The sequence below is a fragment of the Rhinolophus sinicus genome, linkage group LG04, assembly GCF_036562045.2.
Source record: "Rhinolophus sinicus isolate RSC01 linkage group LG04, ASM3656204v1, whole genome shotgun sequence".
NCBI classification, from domain to species: Eukaryota; Metazoa; Chordata; class Mammalia; order Chiroptera; family Rhinolophidae; genus Rhinolophus; species Rhinolophus sinicus.
Genome location: NC_133754.1, coordinates 177,345,704 through 177,362,524, shown reverse-complemented (window position 1 = coordinate 177,362,524; position 16,821 = coordinate 177,345,704). Strand labels below are relative to the sequence as shown.

Sequence of the window (16,821 nt, the reverse complement as noted above, 5' to 3'; positions counted from 1 at the left end):
TTACATCATTAGATTTATGGGTTAATAAATGACTCACAATAATTACTTAAAGACAAAACAGCAATTTTTTTCAGTATTTTAGAGACTTACAAAAATGTGTGATCTTTGAAAATAATTTTTTTCTCCTTATAATTTTGAACCACCTAAATCTACCTATGCTGGAGTAAGAATAAATGGATGATAATTTAATGTAAATTCATAACAATGCTATTATTTATATGTTTAAATAATGTGGAGGCACAGAATGACTGTTTTACGAAGAAACAAACCTAGATTGTAGTTCAGAAAATTAGATAGATAGATAGATAGATAGATAGATAGATAGATAGATAGATAGACAGATAGATGCTAGATATATAAGGAGGTAGATAGATACATACCTACATACAAAAATGTCAAAGGAATCTATGTAAAGGAAAAGATAAATATTCATCAACTTACTTATCAAATATTTAATCTGTTTTTCAGTGTTGTGATATATATTGCTTGTGATTAATCTCAATTAATTTTCAATCTATCTAGTATCTGATTGAACTTAGGTGAACTAGAGACATTCTATCGAATTTGTATCTTATTTTTACTGTTACAAAGATATTGAGTTCATTTTTTAAAATGTACATGAATTTTATTTTTAAAAGTAGATATCCACTGAATTCTATGATAAATATATTCTTCCAGGTGCAGTCAGGGATAGAAAAATGTAATGACAGAAAGTGTGACAACATTGCCCCCTGCAGTTATGTGAAAAACAGAACATTTACCTGTGAGCCTGGTTATGTAGATATCAGGGTTTCCAAGCTTTCTTCCTGTTACTTATAGCACAATGTAAGGAGAGAGATGGATTGAGAAAAGACGTATAAAATAAAAGAGGCTGATTTCTTTAAGACTTCTGGTCTTACACAAGAAGACATAGACTCACTTATCCCAGTTACTCCCCTCCAAATACGCTAAGAATTCTGTACATAATTACAGACAACTACAAAAGGCCTCTGAAAAGTGGAAAGAGTAAGGCAGACTGGCTAGGGACCTTAGGACTTGAGGAAAACAAGGTGGTGAGTTCCCTGGAATTTCTTTTTGTCTCCTGTATAGCCCAGACTGGGCACAGGATAGGCCTACAACTTAGAACCACCAAAAGGCACAGACACACAAAAAAAGTAGTCTCTAGGAAAAGGCAGCTCGCTGGCTGAAGGCCCAGGAAAGAGGAGGCCCAGCAGAGACCTCCTGGGGAACCCCATCGCCACTCCACACCTAACTGGCCTGCTCTACCTACACCAGCAACACTGGAAAGAGTTGGCCAAGAATTCCACCCAGAAGCACCAACAGGCCCAGTGTCTCCTGGCCCTCCACTCAGCAGGAGGGGAGACCCATGTCCAGCATCTCGTGGGCCTCCACCCAGTGGCAAAGGGTGACCCCCACCACTCCCACCAGAGGCAGAGAGGGGCCCAGGTGGATGCTTCCCTTACTGAGCAGCACTGGCAGACACCGAGTAAGAAGCCTACTGGTGCCAGGTGACATAGAGAAAAGGTGCCAGGTGACATAAGAGAAGGTCATGGGAGACACTCTGTGCCAGAGGCCCAGCATCCTCCACTCACCAACTAGTGGCACCAGCATGGGGAGCCCAAGAAAGCCCCTTAGGCAACCGCAGCAGTGACCAGGAGGCACTGGGTGGCCCAGAGAACGACTCAGGGAAGCACCCAGCGCCCCATGGCCCAGCATCACCCACACCCCACCTAGCAGGACCTGCCAGGGAAAGTGCATTCCACCCTTGCAGGTAGCATCAGGGGGAGAGCCCTGGTGAAGCCAGGTGAACAAAGTGGATGAGAATAATGCTGTATAGTCTCTGAAATCTATATTGTCATTGGAATACAGCCCCCAAAAGTAAGCCAGGGACTATGCACTAAACATAAACAGGTGACTTCCTGCTGAAATAAAACATTTAAATGGAATCTGGCATCTCAAAACTTAATACTCAAACTGTCTACAATACAATTAAAAATCATTCATCATACCTAAAACGAGAAAAGTCACAACCCAAATGAGAAAAGGCAATCAACTGATGCCAATATAGGAGAAACCAGATGCTGAAATGCTCAGACAAGGATTTTAGAGCAGCCATCATAAAAAATGTTTCAACAAGCAGTTCTAAATTATCTCAAAACAAAATTTAAAACTTCATAAAAAAATTTTATTGAATAATGATGTTTAGCAAAAACTATCTGTGGAAGGACACATACCGTAAAGTAATATGTCATTTATATATTATTTTATAAAATGCAAAGTAACACTACATAATGGTTAAGGAGATGTACATATAGGCAAAAGTATAAAGATATGAATTGCAAGGATGATCACCAAATTCGTGATTGTGGTTACCTTTGTGGTAGGAAATGCAACTAGAAGGGATACACAGTATGCTTCATCTATATGTGAAATGTTTTATTTCTTGAGGTTGGTTCAGTACTAGAATATTCATTTATAATAGTCTTTACATTTTTATGTCTGAAATATTTCATAATAAGAATGACTGTATTGAAAAACTCCGATAAAGTCTAAAATATCACCAGTACCAAAATAAAAAAGAATAAAAGAAAGAAAGAAAGAAAGAGAATAGAAAAAAGAAAGACTGCCAATGTTCTTCTATTGGCAAGCATCTACAATCAAGATTACTCTACCCAGCAAAGCTATCATTTAGAATCGAAGGACAGATAAAGAGCTACCCAGACAAGAAGAAAAAGCTAAAGGAGTTCATCACCACCAAACCAGTATTACAGAGAATCTTAGAGGGATGGACTTCCTTAAGGTGAAAAAAAAAAAAGATTAAAAGTGTGAATAATAAAATGGCAATAACTACATATCTGTCATCTGTCAACAATTACTTTTAATGTAAATGGATTAAATATTCCAATCAAAGACATAGGTGACCAGATGGATAAGAAAACAAGACCCATACATCTGCTGCCCAAGAGAGACTCACTTCGATCAAAAGACTGAAGAAAGTTAAGGGATGGAAAAAGTCATTTCATAAAAATGGAAAAAAAAAAAAAGTTGGAGTAGCAATACTTTTACCAGACAAAATAGACTTTAAAACAAAGGCTATAATGAGACCAAAAAGGACCTACTAATCTAGGTATTCATCCAAAGAAAGCCAAATGCTACTTCGAGGGGATGTGCTCATCCATGTGTTCATTGCAGCATTGTTTACAACAGCCAAGATATGAAGTCAACCTGGGTGTCCCTGAATGGATGAATGGATAAAAAAGAGGTGGTACATATATACAAGGGAATATCACTCAGTCATTAAAAAGAATAAAATCTTACTATCTGCAACATTAACAGACCTAGAGGGTATTGTGCTGAGTGTAGTAATTCAGACAGTGAAAGACAAATGTCATATGATTTCACTTACAGGTGGAATTTAAAGAACAAAATAAACAAACAAACTAAACAGAAACAAATTTATAAATACAGAGAACATTTTGATGGTTATCAGTTGGATGAAAAAGGGGAAGGGATTAAGAAGTACAAATTGGTTGTTACACAGTAGTCATGATGATGTAGGGTGTAGCATATGGAATACAGTCAGTGATATTGTAATAACTACATATGGCGTCAGATGGGTACTAGATCTATCGAGGTGATAGATGGGAGGGGGTCGGGGGCAGAGTAAAACAGGTGAAGGAATTAAGAAATACAAATTGGAAGTTACAAAACAGTCAATAGGATGTAAAGTAAAGCATAGGGAATATAATCAATATATGGTAATAACTATGTATAGTGCCAGGTGGGTACTAGACTAGTCAGGGGGATCACTTCTTAAATTATATAAATGTCTAACCACTATAGTGTACACCTGAAATTATTATAAATAATATTGAATGTCATAAATAAATAAATAAATACAAGGTGAGAGTTCTTGTTCTATCAAATATTAAGACTAGTTATAAAGTAAAAAATAACATAATATTGTCACAGAAATTGACAAATAAATCAATGGAACATAACGAAGATATGCAGTGACTCACACATAAGTGGACACTTCATATATGACAATAATGGTAACATGTGGTTCCCCCCAAAAAAATAATCTTTTCAGAAAATGGTGCTGGGAAAACAGAATACTCCTATGGGGAAAAATGAAATTATAGTCTTTCACCATATCCAGAAACCAATTCCCGGTGATTTACAAACCTACAAGTGGCCCCCTTCCTTCCTTTTCCTGACTTTCCGGAACAGTTTAGTCCTAAAGCCTTGAGGTAGGCCCAGCGAGGTAGGCAGTTTCTCACCACAGCCACCATCCTTCATTGCCGTCACTCTGGCTCACCTATGAGTGCTCACCTGGATTATTCAAATAGCTTCTTACTGCTCTTGCTGCTTCTGCACTTGCCTATATTCAGTCTGTTCTCAACACAGCATCCGGGTGATCAGACTAAATTGTACATAAAACCATGCCCTTGCTCAAAACTCTGTTATGATTTCCCACCCCAGGATAAACATGGTACCGTAGTTTTTACCATGATCCCGAAGGCCCTCACCTCCTAACACCTTTCCTCCAGTTCAGTATACTCCGACTCACTGCTCCTTGAACTCGCCAGACATGCTTCCACCTCAGGGCCTTTGCACTGATGATTTCCTCTGCCTGGAATGTTCCCTCACTACCTCTGTTTTGCACTCAGAAATCGTCTTCTCAGTGAGGCGTCCCTGACCACCTCATCTACAATCATAGACCCTCTTCCCCCAGAATTTTAAAAGTAATTCTTCCTTCCTTGATTTTTTTTCTCCTTAACATTTGTAACTATGTAGTAGCATAGTATATATTTTACTTATTTTTCTTATTTATTGTCTTTCTCCCCACAAGAATGCAAGCTTCCATGAGTTCGGGATTTTTGTCCATTTTGTTCACAGCTGTAATCCCAATGCCTAAGACTAACTGGTATGTGGAGGGCATTCAAGCAGTTATCTGTCAAATGAAAAAACCCAACAAAATGGAAACTGGCCTTACATCATCCTTTCTCTCAATAATCTAACGAGGACAAAGGAGAGCATGAGAATTAACACTAGATGGCGCAATATTACAAAGAAAGTAACCCTAATCAACCTTTCCTTTCCTCCTGACTGGAATTGCTTCACCAAAAGGTCAAGTGTTGCCAAGTTTCCTCTGGTCTCCGCCGGCCCCAGCCTGTTGATGCTCCCTTTGCTGTACAACCCAAGTTTCACTACTTTATGCCTCTCCTGCATAAATGTTATTCTGCCTTGCCGTTATTCGGAACAGAAATGTTATTCTGTATTTCCATTCTGTAGTGTGCCGGTTTGTTACCAAGTTCCTCCTTCTCATCCTTTGCAACCCCCCAATCTATCTTCAACTCAAGTCGCCAAGCACTAAAGCCCTTAAGTTTCCAGGGCTGTGGATGGTCTGTGGTGAGAAAGAATCGGTCCCCTCTGGGTTACACTCTGTTAGAGGGAGTCACAGATTTTACTTCCAACATCCTCTCTCCCTAGAACTCACACTGGATCCATGGATCCCAAGGGTTGGGGACAGATTTGAATGGCAGCTACCATGGGGTATTAAGAATCACCATTTCCCTGCACCACTAAAGGCTCTTTTACTGGGCCAAGTTAAAAGCATCCTGACCGCTTACTTCCGAAAGACTGGTTATCCCGGAAGGTGGCTCAGTGCTCATGCCAAGAAGCGCCTGTCCTTAATCTGCCCTGCCAGTTTATATGAGGTGAGGGTGACCAACTGGTCCCGGTTTGCCAGGTACTTTTCCCAGGTTCATCATAGGAAGTCTCAGGTTTCAGGAAATCCCTCAGTCAGGGGCAAATGAGGACAGTTGGTAACTCTACATTAAGCCCAGATCTCTCTGACCTCCACTCTAACTCAAACCAGAACTGCAACCCATAGTGTAAAATTTTTATCACATACGTAGATTTTTGTTCTCTCTTCCGACAATACGTAGATTTTTGTTCGTTTTACATGTCGTCAGTCACCAAGTCTGTCAATTCTATTGCCTTTGTGTCACCTAGATTTGTTTTCTCCTCTACATTCTCACTGTAAAAGTTAGTGAGAAACTACTGTAATTTAAAAAAAAAGACAAGACCTCGGCAGATTCAGAGTCTTCAGAAATGAAGCTTTGGATCATACCACGTGGTATGGGTGCTGGCTCGGAGCAAAGGGAACACAAAGTGAGTGGGGGAAGAAGGAAGTTACAAATATCAACCACAGCCTCATGACCAGACAGAAAAAAAGGACTAGGTCTAAGCACGGTTTTCTTCTTTGCTTAATGTATGTGTGTATATGTGTGTGTTTATGTATACATTATGTATATATTAATGAATTCTTCTCCTTTCCCATTGTAATTTTAAGAATTAATGGCAGTGGTTAACTTTACAATTTCATCTTTAGGTTACAGAATATTCAAGAGGGACTCGAACTGAGCTTGAGGAGTAATTAACATCATCCAGAGATTAATGTACTGACATTTGGGAGCTTTTCTTTTTCGGGAAAAGGTGAGAGTGTTTATTTCTAGAAAAGCATAGCTGTCTTTTGTTAAAGAAAAGCTAAAATATGTTTTTCCTGTATGGAAAGTGGAAATATATGTAGAAAGTTATATATGGATATTGAGTAGGCGAAGTGATGAGCTGTCTAGTTGTTAAGTCACTTGTGTCTCAGTCCAAACCCACACTTTCACATTCTGCGTTCTGATACAAGGAGAACTATATTTCTCCTTTACCACCTGACTTCCTGTTCAATTCTGCAAGGCAGAAAAGGGAGGAAGGAGAGGCTCCTTTCCTGACTATTGGTTATCAATTCTCATGTTCAGCTTTTGGGGAGGGGGCACCCCTAGAACGAGCCTCATCATGCCTCATCAAAGATCAGCAACAGTTAGGCAGTGGCCCCCCTCAGAGGTCTGGGGGCCTCTCCTTCAAGCTTCCTTTTGTGTCCTCAGACCTACAGCGGTGGCTTCATCCTGTAGTTCCCATCTCTGGGTTAACTCAGTATCCCCTTCTTTGCGTTTTCAGTTCTCCAGAGCTGCTTAGCCAATTCGTTATATCGAATTCTCTCTTTTGAAATACCAAGTGTGTTTTCTGTTGTTCTGAATATGCCCTGACTGATTCAGCCACCCTGCCAACCACTTGCAGTACTAGCTACAAAGGAAATATGGAATAAGTGGTAGAAGAGGAAAGTAGTAAGAGTCGGCTATGACCTTGTGACTTTTTACAGCAACAAAGACTATATAGCACTAACGCACATTTTTGTTAGGTACATGTTAACAATGATTTCTACGTTTTTCCCTGTCCCTTCTCCCACAGTTTTGTACAGGGTGTTAGTTAGTGGAACTTAATTTACAATTTAATTCATAAGTCACTAGGCCACAAAAAGTCACCTCTGGTCCTACTGGAGAGGAATGAGGCTCACCAGCAGATCCTGAACTTGAGAAGGACACAATGACTTATGGGACTTCAAGTTGGTCTTACTTGCCGAGAAGGGGAGAGTGCCTTGGTTTGTATGACAGGCAGAAAAGTATGAAGGTATTGAACATGTGTAGAAGGTTGAACTTAAATGCTGAGTAGCAAAAGCAGTGGGCTACGTAGATTCTGAGCTCATACGTATGTCCTCAGATCCATTCTTTGTCCTTCCATTGCTCTGCTCTGTACCTCAGGGGGACTGACCTCTATTAACAGGCTCACTATCAGCTGATTTCTAAACAATTAGAGGACGAGAGGGGGAAGGAATAAGCCAGGATAGTTCTCTTCTACCTCAAGCACTTCTCTGGCAGTGACACCATCTCCTTAGTGGCCCCAGCTCCCACTAGACAGGCCAACAGATGACCCCCCAGCTCTGGAATTCAGTAACGCAGCCTCTTTTTTGTCTCTCCAGGCTGCCAGCAGTGGCTCTTCTGCTGTTACTAATCCCCGGGTTGCTTCACTTTCTCAGGGAGGCATTCAGTTCTTTTATCACCTGGCAACCCCTTCTCTGCATTACATTTTGTCCTAAATCCTGGAAGTGGTTGCTATTTTTCTGGTTATCCCTGACTGTTGGAACACCTGACAGCTAATGCCACTCTAGGAACACTGTAATACTAAGTCAATATTCTGCAATTCTCCCACTCCTGGAAATTTATAGGCAAATATACCTACACACCTACAAAATGAGGTTTGTACAAGGTTGTTGCCTGCAGCACTGTTTGCAAGGCCGAAAATGAGAAACAAATCCAAGTCATTGTCTACAGAGAACTGATTAGATAAAGACGTGGACACCCATAAAGCTGTGAAAAAACAAGGAAACTCTCTATGTGTTAACACATAATACTCAGCGAAATAAACAGAACACATAACAGTATAAATAGTGTGTGATCTTCTGTGTAAGAAGGGGAAGAATAAGAATATATGTTTGTATTTGCATAAAGAAACACCAGACAGACATACAAGAAACTAATAAAAGTGGTTACTGATAAGGAGCAAGTCAAGGGAGAAAAAGGTAGAGAGACAGGAGGGAGAATTCTCACTATAGAGTCTACATTGCTTCATTTTTTGAGCCCCATAGGTGCATTACCTATTGAAAAAGTACTAAAAATTTTAAAAATGCATATAAAGACAAAAACTGCAACCTACTCACCAAATGATAAACAAAACCAATATCAAACACTTACATAAAATTGTAGGAAAACAAAAGATGAGAAAAGACTACATACTTTATGATTTCAACTATAATACATTCTGGAAGCGGCACACTGGAGACAATAAAAATATCAGTTGTTGCCAGGTTTGGGGGGGAGGAATAGGTAAAGCACAGAGGATTTTCAGGGCAGTGAAAACACTCTGTGTGATAATATAAAAAAATTTTAGATTTACAAAAAAAGTCGCAAAGATAGTGTTGTGTTCCTGTATACTCTTCGCCAAGCATCCTTGAAAGTGAACGTCTTCCATTATCAAGCCGCATTTACCAAAACTAAGAAATGAGCACGAGTACAATCCTGTTAACTAAACCGCGGACTTTTTTTCGATTTCATCACGTTTTCTGCTGATGCCTTTTTTCTATTTCATTCAGTCATCCTGTTCCTGTTGTCTCCAATCTGTGACAGTGTTTTGGTCTTTCATGACTTGGACAGTTTCAAAGAGCACTGGTCAGGTATTTTGTAGGCTGCCCCTCAGTGTGGGTTTGTCATGATTACATTGGGAATATGGATTTGGGGGAAGAATATCACAGAAATGATGGATACATGTCATTATACATTTGTCCAAACCCATAGAATGTACACCACCAAGAGTGAACCATAAAGTACACTATGGACTTCGGGTGAACAGGAGAGAACTAGCATGTAGAGTGGGCCATTCTGAGCATCTTACTATCTAGAGCCTCTCCTGCAGTGGGGAATTTCTGGTGAGCATTTCGTGAAAGCAAGAGGGATTAGAGGAGTGTAGGGAGGGTCTGCTTTAGCTCTTTTGTTTGGATTTTAACAAGAAGGAATATTCACATATTACTCCTACAATCTGAAATAAATTTTAATGAATTAACAATGGTAAAACCTCCCCGAGATTTGATTATCACATTCACCTGGCTCTTTGATAACCATGCCCGCTACTTGTTCATTTCAGTCATTGGGCTCTGCTACCCCCACTGAGATTAGGACTCGCATTTCAAACGCAGCCCTTCCCTTCAGCATTCTCAGCCTAAAGGGCATCCAGTCAAGAGCTTGTCTCAAGATTCTGAGACTTCCTTCACTAATCCATACCTTGTAGCAAAACTAAACTGAGAGTCTTCTGGACTACATCAGAGGGTATACAGACACGCATGGGCAGACTGTGTGATAGATCTGATCCTGCACCCCTGTACCCAAAAGGACACCTGCCCAACTACAATAACTGCCAGATATCTGGTAGGTGCAATCTTATCAATTAATTCCGTTTAATTTGAAAACTCCATTTGTATTTTCTTGGTCAAGCACCCTCAGATCCATTCCTGAAAATATTCCCCATATTTTCATGATATAAATTAGCAAATTCCTATACTTTCTGAGGATGTAACACTTAACTTTCCCTACTCTGATCTTACATTTTTTTTGCCTTCTGGGACATGTTGAGTTTGACTCCTGGTTACCAGATAAGCAATAATGAAAGGTGGGGCTTGAGACAACCTCTTAGTTTTCTCTCAATGAGCCATGGTTTCCTCAAGAAACAGCTCTCTGCTTCCCCAGAGCGTCCTCCTCAGTGAGCACATACCCCCTTATGAACATAGAAGACAGGCTGATTAGTCATTTTGCCATTTCATAGTATGGGATGCCACATTATCATCATGGAAGTGATTGCCTGATTGCTATGTATTAATAATAACCATTTCCCTGAGGACATGTTGCCTTCAACCTACTGTCTGGACACCACTAGACAGTCAGCTCCATAGCAGGGACTGTCTGTCTTACTAATCATTGTATCCCCAGCACCCAGGCTGTCCTTGGCACATAGTAGGCACCTACTTCACATTTACTGAATGAATTCATAAAGTCAAATGTCAATTCTGCTAAGAAATTTTTTTGTTATAGTGCTTATTACATATTTTTTCATCTGGTTTTCTTCCTCGACTGAGTATCTCGAGACAGAAACCTAATAACAATGATACCTAGTAACTCGTAACCAAGGTACTAAAAAGACCTTTCAAACAACTCATACAATAAAACCAACAACCCCACTACCATGGTCAAAGGAAACATAACTGAGAGCTCAAGAGCTTATAGGTTCATCTGCAGAGGAGAGTAAAGCCATGGAAAGCTGAAACTGCTTAGGTTGCTAAGTATATGCAGACCTGGGCTCCCAAGAAATAACCAAACTGTTTCACCGCTACCAAAAAAGAATGCCGTCTTTTGAAATTGCCTGAATTTCTTCTCACATCCTTACAATGACAGAAATTCTTTCTAATTTAATTAGGTGTAAAGAGGCATTCTTTTTAAAAGTAAAAATTATATCTGAAAATGTTAAGAGGTTGGCTATTAATAATCTGTGTACTCATTAGGGCAAATGAATTCAATGAAGTTTTTTTTTTTTTGGTTTTTTTTTTAAATATCAGAGACTCTCCAGGAGAGGAATGTTGGTCATTTTGGTGCAAAGAGAACTTTGAGGAGCGACGACAAGCGTGGATGGATTGAGACAACGTGGTAATAGGGTAATTAGCACCAAGCACTATCACAAAGCTGAGGAGGAGTAAATAAGAGCAGAGAAAGGATACCAAGGACAAAATGAGCCAACTGACAAACTGCCCAGGATCACTTCGGGACTTAGAAAACACCTTTTGCTCTTATTCCTGCACTTCAGCCCTTGCTCTCTGGTTGGCACAGGGGTTCACCGGCTTCTACGTGTAGGATTCTGAGACGAGGCTTCTTTTGAACATGAACTCCACTAAATACTATCCCTTTCCTTGCAGTCGCGATATTGTGCATGCCCAATGCTCCTCTTGGTACTGTTGAGGCAATAATTAACTTTCTGCCACTTTGGAAGGTCTAGCATTCTCAGAAAAGTCTTGTAACGATTTCATCACCTGAATAAATTACCTGACATAGATGTAAGAATGATTCAATGACCACGTATGGAATATAAACTGATTAGCTTCACTCCAGGGGAATAAAAAAATTACTCACACAACCAAACACTTTTATCAATTACTGTATTGACACTCTATATAAACATGGTAGCTTTTACATTAAAAAAATATGGTAGTTCCACCATACTGAATTACAATCACTTTGTTGAATGCTCAGCATAATTTAATAACTTTTTGAGGAAATTTGTATAAAATCACCACTTAATTTTCTGAAATGTAGATTATCACACACCGTCTCCATGATTTACTGCATAGTTTGTCTTTTTTATTTTCCTCTCAGTTTATGTATGTTTGGTTAATAAACAATAAAAATGGAACCAACACAGCAATAGTTTTCAACTTCTCTTTCTAATAGAAGAAGTTTTTATTTCTCCATCAAGAAACTAGTTTAGAGGAAATGTGAGGTGGCAAAAAGTCACTCTGTTTTCATATTTCAAAGAAAAAAATAAAAGTGAAAGGAAAAAGCAATTATTTCTTTGATTCATATATGTGGTTTGACTTTTAGTAGCCACAACCCCTATGTGCAGTACGGATTTTAAAAAGCTCATATTTAGACCATCATAACTTTTCAGGGGATGTGGGTTCTACCAGGAATAAACTTTTAATTTATCTTAGCTCCATTTTAGTGTTTGCCATTAAAAAATGTCACATGGCATTGAGAGACATAAAACACTTGAATACACAGAAAGAGGTATCATAGTGGACGATCAGAAAATTGGCCCTTCAACCATTCGTGTAATGCCAACTTCGGCCAGACGTCAAGTTCCTAAAGCCTGTCATGAAATAGCCTGGGATCTCCTGGTTCCCTCAACGAGTTGACTAGTATCTTTGGAATTTATCTTCCAACCCAAGCCACCTGCCATCATCTCTCTGCTTTTCAAAACCATTACAACACTTTATCCCTTGAGTTTCTTTTGCTTAAAAACAACCCTGCCTTCACATTTTCTGCTCCTGGTGAGATGTAGCCTTTTCCCCCCAGATCACCAGATCAAGGGTAAGGTCGAATCCCAGCGAGTCTCCCAAATCGCATGTCTCCGGCTCAGATTCTGCCTTTACCTGCACTTTAAGAGATCCAATTTCCCTGCGGAACAGCTCTGGGTGCCCCCAACAGCTGCCTCACGGGGGCTGCACAGAGAAGCTCTCTTGGTTACCCACTTGGTTGGCAGCAGTTTGCTCCTCTGCTGATTTTCCCGGGCGTTGCTAATAAACAAAACAGCAGCCGTACATCTATTGGGACCCAACAACAGGTCCCAATGCTGACGGAGCCTGCCTGTCTGTGCCATACATCCCGTCCGCCAACATACCCAAAGCCTTGCCACTAATGCTACTGACACTTTCTGTTCTCAGTGAAACAGCCCCTAGAATTTCTACACCATTTTTCACTGCAGCCACCATGCTCTATGATTCTGAGTCTGCGAGTTAGGCTGTACTATAGGCACAGGCCTCTGCCGTACTCAGACCACCTATTACAATGCTGGTCGACTGTCCTTAAATCAAACAGAAGCCAATGAAGAAATCTTCCCTAATTTAAAGTAGTAAGCATTTATTCAGCCTTTTTAGGAAAAATTTAAATCGCCTCCAGTTGATAAAGGAAAGCTCTCCTTTATTGAAGAATGCTACATAATAATAATAAATGTAGAAGGAATGGTAGAATCAGAAAAATCACTATTTGACACCCCTTGCCCCTCACTGAAATAATTGATTCAGACAACAATCATCAGTGGACGTCAAAAAAATTAGCAAATAGAACAAATATGGCAAAATTGCTAGCACTTAGTGAATTCAGTGGCAGGTAAATTCTTTTACCCTTCTGTATGATTAAAATTTTTTCCCATAAAAAGTTGGGCAGGGGTAAAATCTCCCTTAATTTAAGATGAGATTTTTTGCATGAGGATTGGTGTTCCATATGTAAAAGAACCTTGGGCATGCTTTCTCAGCTGCTGAGGTGAACACAGCTTAAGCCTGAGCTGAGAAACCTGCTACGCCTGGGTCGTAATTTCAGTCCTAAGGCCTTTCTTCCTCTTTCTGATCCATTCAGCTCTGTTTTCTCCCATCTGTCTTAAGGCCAACCCTTGAAAACAAACATGAGTATATAACTGCATAGTCACAACAGGGATCAAAACAGATCTGGGGAGCTTTTTCAAAATATGTACACCCAGAGCCTGACCCTTAGACATTTCACTCACTAGGTCTTGGGTGGGGCCCGGGCATATGATTTTGAGAAAGTCTCCAGATAACTCTGATATACCTCTCTGAACGAGAGGTGTTTCTCTGAAACTATATTTAGGTTTTTCCCTGAAGAATCTATATACATAAGAAGGGATGGGGGCAGATTTAGAAATCAAAAAGATAAATACCAAATAAGGAAATTAAAACAGTTCATATTGGTATGGTAGTTATTAATACTACTCACTGATGTCTAATTCTCCTCTTTCCTAAACCCAAAAAAATGCACTTTTCCCTGCTCATTTGAAGTGAGACCTGGTCATGTTACTGGTTTTGGTCAATGACACAGAAGCAGCAGCAGCATGTGTCACTTTCAAGCAGAAGTCTTCAGTAGACATTGCACAAATCACCATATCCTTTTGTTTCTGCCTCCGTGATGGGGGAAGCATGAGTCAAGATGGAGACTCCATCAACTGAGATCCCAGGGTAACTATGATGAAAAAGCCTCTGTCATCCCATGTGAGACATAAAATGCGAATAAGAAATCAAGTTTATTGATGATAAATCATTGAAATATGAAAGTTGGTCATTAGTGTAGAAGGATCTACTCTATCCTGACTAACGAACTGGCAAAGTTTTTTTTTTTTTACAGAGCCTAAGCAATTTAAAGAGAATTAGTTTTATCTTCATCAATGACTGAAAATTTACAGAGATAGTATTAAATAGAGGGAAATGAGGCAGCTTCAGGGTCAGAGAGATCTAAGTTTAAATCTGTGGTGTCACTTGTTCATTAGAATAATAAAAATAGTATATAATAACTATGTAATATATAATTACTTTTAGCAACCAATAAATCCGTGAAATATACTGTGTACCAGGCACTGTGCTGAGCACTTCACATGGATTATTTGACTTACTCTTACACAGATGAGAAAAATGAAGTTTGAAGAAGTTAAATAACTTGCCGAAGGTCAAAGCTAGGAAGTGGTAGCACAGGAGTCTAATACAGGCAACAGGGCCACAAAGCCTGTGCTGTTAACCACTTCTCTACACTCTCTGCGTGACTTTGACCAAATTCCTTGACCTGCTTGAATCTCAGTTTCCTCAGTTTAGAATGGTGTTGAGAGCTACCAGGAAGGGTTTTCGTGAGAATTTAAGGAGAAAATTGGGTAAAGCGATTTAACAATGATTCCTGGCATATAGTAGGCATTTAAGACATGGTAGTTATTATTTTTTAGTAGCTAACATGTCACTCATTTGCCTCTTCCATCAACAGAGATTAGTCGTGATAAAAGGTAACATGAATATTTGTCATGACCTACAGGAATTTAGTACTGTAAAAAGATAGGCAACGCAGATAAAATCATCAAATCCTACATCACTACGCTTGCATTACTTAATGCCAATATTGAAATGGCTATTGTTGACTTCTTAACACAGGTTTTTAAAAATAAAGATACAGCGTACAAATAACACCTATAAAATTCCCAGTAATGTAGTAACTGCATTCAGTAGCTCCAAGGCCATTAAGTCTGAAGGTCCAAGACAACAGATTTCAAGGATAGTGAGGAGATACTTTATGCTCAGCTAGTCACAAATGATATACCGGGATCAACTCATTTCAATAAACTTATGTTCATATATTAATTGATAAACCATATAAGGACAACACCATATTAAATGTGAAACTATTTGTTCTGGGTCTTTTATTTGTTTAACTTCTTCCTTTCTTTTGCTCTCTTATGTAATAAGGGATAAGCACAGATTTTCTACATAGAGAATCATGTCTTCTGCAAACAAACAGTTTTACTTCTTCCCTTCCCAATCTGTATACCTTTTACTTCTTTTTCTGGTCTTATTCCATGAGCCAGGACTTTCCAGTATGATGAAAAGAAGTGGTGAGTGGAATTATCCATGCCTTGCTCCTGATCTTAGTGGGAAAGCTTCAAGTTTCTCACCATTAAGTATGATGTTCACTGTAGGTTTTTTGTACATGTTCTTTATCAAGTTGAAGAAGTTCTCTATTCCTAGTTTGAGAGTTTCTATGGTAATTAAATATTGGGTTTTGTCAAATGCTTTTTCTGCATCTAACGATATGCTCATGTGATTTTTCTTCTTTAGCCTGTTGATATGATGGATTACGTTAACTTCCTCAAATGTTGAACTATTATATAATTTTATATAATATTTTATGCATTGTTGGATTCTATTTGCTAATTTTCTTGAGAAATTCTATACCTATATTCATGAGAGAGATTGGTCTGTAGTTGTCTTTTCTTCTAATGTGTTTGTCTGATTTTGGTATTAGAATAATTCTGGCCTCATAAAATGAGTTGGGAATTATTCCCTCTGCTTCCATTTTCTAGAAGAGGTTGTAGAGAAATTGGTATAAATCCTGAAGTGTTTGATAGAATTCACCAATGAACCCATCTGGGCCTGGTGATTTCTGTTTTCGACAGTTATTAATTATTCATTCAATTTCTTGAATAGATTCAGGCTTATTTAGACTGTCTATTACATGATCTTTTAATAAATCTAATATGTTCATTCTACACCTCTTGTTAAGATATTTCAGTGGTTTCATAATTACCTTCTAAGTTTGGCATATGCTTTTTAGTCCATTGTCAGCTCTTATTACTTCCATTTGCTGCATATCTTACTGCTCACATTCCCCCAACATATCAAGCGTTGTCATGCTCCTATGCATTTACCAGGGCTTTTCTATATCCCTAAAGCATCCTTTTCTGACTTACATTTATCCTACAAAACTCAGCTCTCCACAGAAGCTTTTTTTTTTTACTATCTCCAAACAGTTTAGCAGCCACATTTAATTTGTCTAATAGAAAAACAAAAGTTACTTTTGAAAATTACAAAGAAAAAATTCAAAACTTTTAAATAGTATTTAAAATTTTCAATGTAATTCAAGATGTACAATGAAATAAACTATAAAATATTGACCTGTTTGTGGATTATGTCCTTTATAAATTCAATAGCTAAGACACATTTTGACACAGCACATTAACAGTGATACACGAGATCCAAAATAGTAAACACTGTGCCTGCTTCCT

At 38.9% G+C, this 16,821-nt stretch overlaps 1 long non-coding RNA gene across 1 annotated transcript; it reads left to right on the top strand.

The window, feature by feature from the left end:
* The first annotated feature begins 6,213 nt into the window (after positions 1 to 6,213).
* Positions 6,214 to 11,369, top strand: LOC141571364 (uncharacterized). The gene is made up of 3 exons (XR_012496121.1): positions 6,214 to 6,280; positions 6,401 to 6,504; positions 11,057 to 11,369. It is a non-coding gene; the product is annotated as an uncharacterized LOC141571364 (long non-coding RNA).
* Positions 11,370 to 16,821: the final 5,452 nt, after the last annotated feature.